Source organism: Heteronotia binoei, chromosome 7, assembly GCF_032191835.1.
Source record: "Heteronotia binoei isolate CCM8104 ecotype False Entrance Well chromosome 7, APGP_CSIRO_Hbin_v1, whole genome shotgun sequence".
NCBI classification, from domain to species: domain Eukaryota; kingdom Metazoa; phylum Chordata; class Lepidosauria; order Squamata; family Gekkonidae; genus Heteronotia; species Heteronotia binoei.
The window spans coordinates 97,779,614-97,789,017 of NC_083229.1; positions in this window are offsets into that span (position 1 = coordinate 97,779,614).

A 9,404-nucleotide genomic window follows, 5' to 3' on the forward strand; every position below is an offset into this window, starting at 1 on the left:
CACATACACTGTGGCTAATAGCCACTGATGGACCTGTGCTCCATATTTTTATCTAAACCCCTCTTGGCTATACTTGTGGCCGCCACCACTTCCTGTGGCAGTGAATTCCACATGTTAATCACCCTTTGGGTGAAAGAATACCAAGCAGCAAGTTAGGTCTAGATTGTAGACCAGATTTTAAAGCATAACACAACAACACTTAATTTGGGAAGCCTTGATAGGCTCAGACAACTGGCTAGAGATGCAAATGTGACAATATTGGAAAACACAAGAACACTGGTCAGAAGAGCCTAGCTGTTCATGTATTTTAAGAAAGGAGGAGAAATATGATGTACGATACTTGCAAGATTACTCAGTAGCAACATAGTGCATACGAAAATATAATGAAAAACCATTTATGAACATCAGTTGATCTCATTGTATGCCTCATCAGATGTATTTGCAACTTTATTTATTTATTTAAAACATGTCTATCCTGCCTTATTGCTTTGGATTCCTGAAGCTTGCTGTGGAGAACAAGTTTCCTACTATTCTGACTAAGCTATTATTAGGAAAGACTATGAGTTGGAACACAGCCACAAATAAAATGCATGAGATATGCATCATTGCAGTACTATTAAATGCATTCAAAAGTACACCAAAATCTAGGAGGGAAGAATGGTGTTTACAGAAACTTGTGCTGTCATGTTTGGCGCTTGATTATCAATTTCCCAATCTAATTTCTCAGTGTGAGGAACAAAGAAAAAACTGAAGACAAACAATACATCTGATTGACAGGAAACCCATTATTTAATTAAATAACTACTTTTAGGACAAATGTTTGGTACATAGAACAAAGTAGGAATCAAGTGCATCTTTAAGACCAACAAAGTTTTATTCAGAATCTAAGCTTTCGTGTGCTCCAACCACACTTCATCAGACGAGGAAGGTACAATTAGCAGAGCTACATATAACTGGTAGGCAGTGGTTTAGAATGCAAAATGGTACAAATTTAAGATCGAATGACAGAATAGTAAAATAAAATTAACAAATTGAGCAAACATTTGATCTGGGTAGCATGAGTATAAGAAAGCAATAAAACCCTAATATGTCAAAATGTGAGAATGTCTGTCAATCACTCTATTATTTGGGTCAAATAGTAGGGTCAAAAAGAGTGTAGATGACTGGGGAAGGCAATGGCAAACAACCCCGTAAAAAAGTCTGCCATGAAAACATCGAGATGCGACGTCATCCCAAAGTCGGAAATGACCGGTGCTTGCACCTTTACAAAAAGAGGGCATTACTTTCTCAGACGTTTTTCCATCCAATTAATTTACCTTTTAACATGTAACATGCATATAGTTTGCCATTAGAAGAAAAATACAATAAAATATAGTGGAAGATTTTTATGTGTGGGTCATATTTTGTGAAGGACTTTAAAGGGAAAAAAACAGCACCATAAATGAGACTCTGAAGCAAATAGCTAACTAGTATAGCTATTTTAAGATCAGCTTCATATAATGTGCAGCATCAGTCAGAAGGTAAGCAGCCATATTCTACACTAGCTATATCTTCAGAGTTGCCTTCAAGGGTAGTCCCACATACAGCACATTGCACTAATCTTATCCAAACCTAAAGAAGGTAGTCAGCTGATTGACAGGAAAAACTGTGGCAGCGACCTGCTGAAAAAGCCGCGCTGCCCTTGCCTCCTCCCCACTTCCTTCCCAGGAAGGAAGTGAGGAGGAGGCAAGGGCAGCGCGGCTTTTTCAGCGGGTTGCTTGTGCTGCTGCCTTGGTTTCCCCCACTGATCAGCTGATCGCACAGAGAGTCGGCCATTAAAGAGCCAGGGAGGTGCTTCACCGCCCCTTTCCCGGCCTTAAATTTGTAGAAATGGAGGGAGGAGGAGGTGCCACAGGGCGGAGGCAGAGACCAGAATTTAGTGCCCCCTCCCTGCCAGCCCTGGGGCCAAAAAGGTTGGGGGCCACTGCTCTAGAGGAGTTGTAATAATGTACTTTAAATATTATTTGAAGTTAGATACATATAATGTAGACTGTTTCTTTTGGTTATATATGATAATTTAATCAGTTGTATGCGATTCTTCAATAAAACTCATTGGGAAAAACAAAAACCCTACGGGATTGCCATAAATCAGCTGTGACCTGATGGCAAAAATAGCACAAAATCCATAGTCAATAACTGTTGGGAAAGATCTTTCTCTGTTTGGGACCCTAGAGAGCTGTTTGCCATACAGGTTAGACAAGACTGAGCTAGATTTACTGACAGGTTGACTCATTAGAAGACTATTCACATATTTATCTTTCCTCAGGAGCTAGAAAGATTTATCCTCTATGGCCATAAATAATAGTTGCTGACTGGGAATACCGTGAATAAGAACTAACACAGAAATGCTCTGAGCTTAATTAAAAGCTTAAATTGAGTTTCTTGAGCCTTTATAGATATTTTTGCTTCAATATTAAAATTACGGCCAAATTTCATGCCGTTTTGCTGAGCTGAGAAACTGATGATTCCCTTTTTTCTATATTGCTAAGAATTACTATAGATTTAGTGGAGACTGATATTGGCACAAACAGTATTGTCAGTAAACATTTTGGTGCTGATCTGTTATGAATATTGGTCAAGAATGTCATTGTTAAATGTGTCTTTGGCAGTGTCATAATTCTTTAGTGTGGTTAACTGCAAGGATCACTCAGAGCAGTAACCTGTGGGAAATAAAACAATGCAACCCAAGTTACAAAAAGTACTCGAGTAATGCAGAGAAAAGTTATCCAATTTACTACTAAGCTTATTAGTCCTTTAAAATGATGATAATGTTATTGCAGTCATGAGTGCCTGCAGCAAACTCCACATAAATATATGTTGTTTTACTTCAGCATTCTCCTTGGCTGCCACCCCTTGTCAAAAGGCCAGCAAACCACCCATTGCCCAAAATCACATAAGAAGTGGAGAAAGGGTGGTGTGGGCTTTTCCAGGGGTTAATGAGGGCTGCTGGGGGCGTGGCAAAGCCCCTGGTGGCTGGCTGCCCACTCTCCTAATCCAGGGATTGTTATGTAGCTGCACCTCCTATTCAATGGACAAGATAGGTGGGGAGAAAGAGGGGGGACCATCAGAAAGGTTCAGCTGTGCTCCTGTGAGCTCCTGCTGAATCTGAGACCTGCTTCCTAGAGCTGTAAATCTGTGCATTTAATTTTAGATTGTTGTGTAATCATTTTATGGTTTTATTATTCTCTTCTTAGTGATTGTTGGCCGTTAATAAAATCTGATCTGAATCTATAAATCATTTACATAAATAAATTCTTAAACACAGGGCTGTTCTTTCCAGCATCCAAGCTTCTTCTAAATATGCTTTTAAGGACAAACTATTAGCATCATTTATTATCGTGTTTAGGACTTTCTAATAACATTTTATTGATATTCTTTGATGTAGGATAGTTAAGATAGATAAATCATAAAAGTTAAGTCTTACAGTGTTCTCAGGGCTGCTTTATTGCCCAGCTCTCCACACTGATTCACCACACCCCCACTGAGCTGTTTCTCCTTTTAGAGTGATCACTGCCTGTGTGCCTGGTACTTTATACATTCCTACCTCAGGGAAATAGTTGCAGTCTTGGGGACCAGCTGCAGTGCCAGATTAAACCCTTAGGCAGTTGAAATCTCAGAGGCCCCCTCACAAATTGTCTCAGAGTCAGAATGCCCACCCCGCTGCTCACAGCCCCCTGCTACAGCCTGCAGGCACCTTCTCAAAAGCCTCTTTGACAAAGCTGTGGGGGAGAGGCAGAGAGAGCCAAACTTGGTGATGACACCAGCAGCAGCCACACCAGGCAAGACAGGCAAAGAGCAGCTCAGTTGCTGGTTGCATGTGCAGACTGGGAGGGCTGCAAGCAGGGGAGGAAACGGGGGGGGGGGGCAGCCCGGAGTCCCTAAAGGCATGGGAGCCCATAGGCCAGTGCCTACTTGGCCAAATTGTTAATCCAGCCCTGACCAGCTGCCCCAGCTTTCCTTGCCGATTTAACCCACCACCATCACCACTACCACCACCACACACACATACTGAGTTGCTTCTCCTTTTGGGATGATCTTTGCCTGTATGCCTGCCTGCTTTTTTACAAAACACTGCTCTTAAAATCTAACTTGTTATTCTGGACAGAAAAAAAAAGTTTGCTTTTTATTGTCATGGTTTTGAACAGACAAGGATTAAAAACAGGTTTGACTGGTGATCCTGAAGAGGTAATCCAATGTTCAGTTTTCCAGTAGAAACTGAATAGCAATGGTTCTTACGAATTCAAATATTTTAGGTGTTTACTAGCTACACACAAAAGGAGGTCATTCAAAGACTGAAATATAGGATTACTGATGAAAGAAGATAAAACAAGACAGCAGACACTGGAATGAAATTACATTTTCTGTTGTTTTCAAAATAGTTTGAACCCACAGTGACCTACATTATACCACTTATTTCTGCAGAGGTGGCATGTTCATGAATGCCCTTCTATACCCCCATATACCAGTGGCTGGGGCTGATGGGAGTTGTAGGCAAAAAACATCTGGAGAGCTACCGTTGGCCACCCCTGCCATATACTATTCATGAAAGTCCTGTTCCATGAGCAGATGTTTGTTAAATATAGGCCAGTGGGAGCTAAATCAATGTATGAACCAATACAAAAGGGAGGTAGAGAGATTCATAGAATCATAGAGTTGGAAGGGACCTCCAGGGTCATCTAGTCCAACCTCTCATGATTCCCAACATGAGCATATTACTTAATGGTTAAACTTGTTTCCTTAAAGCACCTCACAATCAGATGACCTTTTGAATACAGAACTCTTCTGAATTGTTATTAGTTTAATCTTTTATTTCAACAGAGGTTAACAAAACATAGGCCTGTATAAGATAAGAACCCATTCAAAGGAAACAATAGAATCTAGTACTTATAGAGATTCATGAATAGAAACTATCTATTTATATGAAACACCTGGCAGTCCTCCCCCCTCAAAAAAAAGAGGGGGAGGTCCTCGACTATATTATACCTAAAGAACATTGGAGCTAGATTGGATTTCAGCTATCTTCTGGGTTAATTCATCAGATTTAAAAAATAAGTTTTATAAGATGAAATATTTGTGATAAGTGACACTGAGAAGGCTATTAAATTTGTCCAAGAGAAGGTTGTTGGTGCTGTGGATCTCCTATGTATTGCCTCTGCCCAGACATTAGGTCCTTCCAGCAGATAAATTTTGAATATAATTTGGGATATAACTTGCCCCAAGCTGTATGATTTTTCTTGGTTACATAAAATTTTCTCCCAGAAGAGCCTAATCTTTGAACACAGATCAATCAGGTAGATCTGCACCAATGACAACCTAATTCACTAGGTAAATTTGACCTAGCCTTCACAGTCAGCTATCAGACTGTGTGTGCATTAAGCACTGTAAAGTCACTTCTGGCAATCCTATGAATTAATGTCCTCCAGAACTTCCCATCATGAACAGCCTTGCTCCGGTCTTGCAAACTTGAGAGCCAGGGCTTCCTTGATTGAGTCAATCCATCTCACGGTGAGTCTTCCTCTTTTCCTAATGCCTTCAACTTTTCCTAGCAGTGACTCTTGTTTTATAATCTGACCAAAGTACGATAGTCTCTGTTTAGTCATTTTAGCATTTTGGGAGAGTTAAGTGGGTTTTTTGATCTTGAACCTACCTGTGTTGTTGGCAGCCCATGGTATCTATAGACGTCTCCCCCAACACACTTCAAGCTAACCTACTTTCTGTCAGCTTTCTTCATTGTCTGACTTTTATTCCCATGCAGAAGTAATGGAGAATGCTATAGTATGGATTGTCTTGATCTTGGTCACAAGCAACGCATCCTTACACTTGAGCTCCTTCATGGCTGCCTTTCCTAGTCTCAATCTCTTTCTGATTTCTTAGTTGCAGTGTCCTTTTTGGTTGATGATGAAATCAAGGAATAGAAAAACTGAGGAGGCTCCATTTTTTAGTTAGCTGGCTGGGCATGAAAAAGGCTCTATTTCTGTCCTTACAAAGCACTTGCAGACACTCTGGATTATCCTCACAAACTCTTATTTGAAAAAGCACTGACTTCACAGATAGTAAATGGTTAAAAAAGAAGAACATTGCCTCCCATTCTTCTTGAGATGTTGGTTCACAAAAACAATTTTGTTTTTGGAGACCAAGTTATTCTTGCATTTGTAAATGCAATGCATGATCAGATAATGTAAGAGGCCAGACCTGAACAACAACATTCAACAACCTAATGGAGTGCCTGTGGAATCCCATCTCACACTAGGAATCTTTAGACAACCCAGTTACCCAGAAATACTGCAGGTTTACTGTGCAACATAAAACAAAATGGTCCAAAAACACTTTTAACACAAAAGCATGTTCAGATGAATCCACTTTTAAGGTGTTTTTTTTTTTTTCCAGCACATCCACACAGCTTGAAGACATTGGCTAGAATCTGAAAGGCTGATTAGGCTCACACAAGGCGCTTATGCTTGCTTGTTCACTGGATTTTCCCTTTTTGAACAGCATCTCCCCCCCCCACTCACCCCCCCCACACACACACACACTTTCTCTTCTCTCACACAGTGCTATAAATCTTTTCTCAAACTCTTCTTGGCTTGAAAAGCAGTCAGATTGGGGGAGGAGAGAAGACTAACAAAAGCAAGTCTCAGCTTTCCTTGGGCTCATACAGCTGGTGTCACCATTATTTGTAACCTAGCTCCTTGGTGTAAAAATGTGAGCCAGCAGCCAAGGAACAAGCCATCTACTTTAAAACCTAATGGAAATCTAAAATTAAAGGGATATATTTTCTAGACACACTTTACCTGGAGGCTTTTCACTTTGTTGATTCAATTGCTCATAGAACTATCGGATGTTGCATTCAAACCACTGAATTCTCTCTCAGTTCCCCTTTTGTGGGTGGCAGCTTTTATGTTTATGCTTACAGAACCAAAACTAGCACTAGGGTTGCCAGGTCTGATTTAAGAAATATCTGGGGACTTTGGGGTTGGAGCCAGGAGGAAGAGTGTGGCAAGCACATTTGAATTCCAAAGGGAATTCTGTCAATTACATTTTAAGGGTCCGCATGCCTTTTTAAACACTTTCCCTCCATTTGGAAATGAAGGATAGGGGCACCTTCTTTTGGAGTTCAAAGAATTGGACCCACAGTCTAATCTTTTTGAAACTTGGGGGATGTTTGGAGGAGAGACACCAGATGCTATGATAAAAATTTGGTGCCTCTGCATAAAAAAAAACAGCCCCCCAAGACCTATACCCTATGGGAATTGGTCTTCATAGAGTATAATGAAGTGCCTAGCAGATTCTCCCCCCCACCACCCCTTTCTGATGATCCTGAAGTGGACGAAGGGTCTCCAAACCAGGGAATCCCCTGTGCACAACTAGGGATTGGCAAACCTAACTAGCACCAAGAAAATATTTCAAACTGGCTGTCAGATGTGACATGAAAGCAGCCAGTTTTCCTCAGGATACCAGGAATAGAATAAGAGCAAGTGAAAGAAAACTGAGAAGTCCTCTTTCCTCACAGACTGAGGGAAGAGACAATTCTTTGACCCTTCCCCCCATATTATATCCACGCAAGGTAGTATGTTTTAGCACCACTCAGCAAACTAATTTCTTTTTTAACTCCACTGCTCTTTCAGTGTACTGAAAAATGGACACAAGGCAGATCACATTTTTAAGAAAAAATATTAATTTGGTACATGAGAGTAACAGCCATGGACGTAGAGCAGCTAAGCAACTAGGTGGAAGGGATGTCTTTGGATTATATCCTAACAATTCTCCTATAAACAATCAATTGCCTGCTATTACCAAAATGCATTTATTAATATTAGCATCTTTTCCACTACAGCAAATCATACTTTCTTTCATATATTATACATTCTTTTTTTTTAGGCAAAAGAATGACACCTTGATCCAGCTAGAAGCAATGAAATCATAGCTAGAAAGTGATATCTGAGGACATTAGAAACCAAGAAGAATCAAGAAATGACTGGAAAAGAATCTTAACATGCCTAGTGCAGTGATAAAATAACCATGTGTTGATTTTACAGCTAAACATTGTGCATGCTCACATATACCACCAGCATAATCAGAAGCAGCAACTGAACCTCTTTTGACATTTCATTACCCAACTTACCACATTTAACCACACTACAGAAAGCATTAGTAAAAAAAAATGCAAAAATTTGTAGAAAGATGAGAAACCGGCAATAGGAATGTTAAAACATCCAGCTCAATAAACGTAATTTACCTCATGTATGTCATTTTTCTTCTAATTATAAGAATGTTAATGTTGTACTAAAGATTAATGACACTAGCATAGATGTATCAAGATATATTTAAGAAGGCTACTTGTTAAACACTTTAAAGCAGGGGTGTCAAACTCATTTGTTATGAGGGCTGGATCTGATAGAACTGAGAACTTGTCGGGTCAGGTCACGTGTGTCATAAAATGTAATTGTCAGGTAGCAGAGATAAAAATTTCATAAAGGACACAAACACAATTAGATTTCTTTAAAACTTAAACTATACTTAAAAGATTAGCACTCTTGCAATATTTTGTTTAACATTCTGATAACTGGCACCTTTTGCTCTGAATTATTGCATCAAAATCTGGAGACAATGTGTTGTAGCAATCTTGAGTATGCTATTCAGATGTGTTTCTTTAAGTTGCTAATCTACTTTTGATTTATTGACATTCATTACAGAAATCTCATGGGCAATGCTTTGAGCCCAAGACTCAGGGTAAAAAATGAAACGGCTGGGCACTGCAAGGTTTTGTACATAAGTTGCTTCAAGTGCTGGTAAGTTCCTATGTAATTGAGCAAGCCTGCAAACGAGAGGGAAGGAAGCGGATGACAGTGAGTTGCTCACAGGCCTGATAAAGCCCTCTGGGGGCCTGATCCGGCCCTTAGGCTGCATGTTTGACACCCTTGCAAAAGAGTATTGTCAATTAAATAATCAAACTTAGCAAGACACATTTTAAATGCAGTGTCCAGTGAACCAGACAGTCAATGAGAGGTGTATATAACTGATTTCTGCATGATCAGGGATATTGTTAAAATTGGTTCACCACAAATTTATCCTTTGACTTAAAGTATTTTCAGAATTATTTTTAAGAGAAACTAGGAAGAAGCATTGATCCCCAAGTGGTCTGATAGCTTTTATTTTCTTACATGATCTCCATTATTAAGACCCCAACAGTCCATGTGGTGAATGACCCTACTGACCTGCAAATGCTCCTCTGTTCAGTTCTCCAAGGCATCTCAGCACCAGCAGTCACCCAACAGCGTTCTCCTGGGCTGCCAAACCCTTGGGTTTTCTCTCCCTCTTTCAGTACTACTGCCACGCACTGGGCATATCAGGAATTACCCACGAAG